The sequence below is a fragment of the Mycetomoellerius zeteki genome, unplaced genomic scaffold, assembly GCF_001594055.1.
Source record: "Mycetomoellerius zeteki isolate Tzet28-1 unplaced genomic scaffold, Tzet1.0 scaffold95, whole genome shotgun sequence".
Classification (NCBI taxonomy): domain Eukaryota; kingdom Metazoa; phylum Arthropoda; class Insecta; order Hymenoptera; family Formicidae; genus Mycetomoellerius; species Mycetomoellerius zeteki.
In genome coordinates, this window is record NW_017257990.1 from 782,967 (window position 1) to 785,539 (window position 2,573).

Below are 2,573 nucleotides of genomic sequence, written 5' to 3' on the forward strand. Positions count from 1 at the left end.
ATATAAGATCTGATTATGAATACCGGCCTAAGAATCGGTAGAATACATTTAGTCATAAACATTTTTTTATATTTTAATTATCTAAATTTTCAAGCAATTTTGTACAACAAATTTTTTTATATTTTTTATTTGAATCATTTAATTCTGCAATATTTCTGCGACTTTTCCGGAAATATTGTTTATTAATAACAACAATTTTTAGATGTTTGCTGTTTTTTGTTATCTTGTGTCACTGTTCTTTGTGCGAAGACATTGAAGTAGGATCATGTAAGAGAGCGAAAATAGAATTGTTGAAAAAACGAAAGTAGAGACGCGATGGATATTTGATGCGCATCGGTGTATTAAATTTATCAATCTCTCCGTATATTCTATACGAGTAAAATGCCAACGTGCACTCTTTGCGTTTATTACAGAAATTAGGAATTTGTTTGCTATTCGCAGTTCTTAATACTTTTAATTTACATAGGATTTGAAAGAAATAATTAATAACGAATTTTTGTAGGTGATATATGTAAAACGCAAGAGTTGGGCAGACGCATTTTTTGAAAAAAGATTTTTTTTAACGTTCGATATTCGATAGATAGCAGTCTATCGCTTGAAGCGAGACCCACATATGTGTCTACATATTGCGTACATATGGAAAAAATAAAAGAGATTCCTATTCCAATTTTGAGTGCAAAATCGAATCAAATCCAATCAAACCTTGCACGTGCTCGGTTTTTGACAAGAATCGAAACGTGTCGGGATAATAACTACAAAAAATGCAGTAGCTATGTTATAATATATCTTTCGACGACATGAGAATAAAAGTGAACAGATTGTAAAAAAACAGATCGAAAAAATTAGAAAACTTTTCCAAGTAATTTTTCTGACTTTGCTGTTACACTTTGAATGGTGTGGACTGCGTTTCTTGTGGTCGGGCGTTTAAAGGTCGTTAGTCATGAATCTATCAACGAGACGACACGTATAAAGGCATCTCGTTCATTCAAACAGAATCGCGAGCAATAACAGTGACAAGCGTTCGTGATTGGTAATCGTGATCTTCAAGGAAAACACGCACTCGTCTCCGCTTTGATTAACAGTCTGTGCATCTTGTATACCGGTATTAGATTCTCGAGTACCAGCGATCTGCTGGGCTTTACGAAACTACCGCGAATATCAACTTTCACAGTCTCTGAGAGTTTGCTCGGGGTGCTCAAATTGCATCCGAAAGTTCTCGCGCCTAATCAGCTTCATCCGCCAGGCGTTAATTGATTCCTATGGAGAAAGCAACATGAGCTTAAGCTAAAATTTCAATTACGCATAGGGTAGATGCTGCATTGAATGATCATCTAAGTCCTTTTCCTACCAATGTAAGTTAACTTTAATCTTGATTTAACTTACTTTTTATCTTTTTTATATAGTTCTTAGAATTAGACAAGGATAAAGAGTAAACTAAATCAAGATTAAAGTTAATCTATATTAATAGAAATATGATAGGCATAAATCTGCAGTGATGCGCAATCTGCGCCCCGTCGGTTCATAGCCGAAAATATAAAATTATATTTTTTATTTTATGCAAACGAAATAAATATTATGCGGTCCGCAAAACGTTATTTTGACATCAGCTTGCTACCAGGGTACCTACACTGAAAAAAAGATTGGCTGCTGCAGTAAATTAGATGGTAAAATATGGCATAGCATTTTTAATTGGCTGCAACAGTCAATTTTTGGTTGAGTTAGCCTATCTGCAATGTCAGTATAGGATTCCGATAGACTAACACAACCAAAAATTAACTGCTGCAACCAATTAAAAATGCTATGCCATATTTTACCATCTAATTTATTGCAGCAGCCAATCTTTTTTTTCAGTGTACCAGCAAATTATCACTAAAATACTTTTCTTCCTACATAATTGTTATTTTCTTGATTAAATCGAATTTTTTACTATTAACATATATATATTTTGCAATATAATTGATAATAATTACAATTTTTATTCAAATGTGTTGGCATACTTGGTTATCAAGAATTATAAAAGTCGGATTTGATTCACAATCAATATATCGATTAGGCTTTCCAATTTGGCCGACGGAGGGTTAGTTAGAAAAGATGTACAAGATGTCGCGTGATGCCGCTAGGATACAATAATGAAGTATAACAGAAGTTTCTCGAGAGCGTTCCGTAATCAGAAAGATACATTATATAAAGGATCTAGGAATACCTAATTAGGGACGTCAGGGTGTGGAAAAATGAGATTAATAACCTAACCTAATTTCCCTACTGGGAACTTTCGCTGGTAGGGGTACTCTTAGGAGTATAACTTTACAGAAAGATAAAATTTGCCCTCGATGTCTTTAATTTTATTTAAATCTCATTATTCGTCATTTTATTACAGAGACATTTTTTCCGAAAATAGTATTGCTGGTGAAAAAATTATGCGTACCATGTAATATAAACTAGGTGATCGCCGTCGAGGAAATAGGTGTTTAGGTGTTATATATTGAAGAAACGAGTGTCTAGATGTCCGCTATTGAGGAAATGAGTGTCTAGGTGTTCGTTCGCTGTCGAGGAAGTGAGTATCTAGGTGTTCT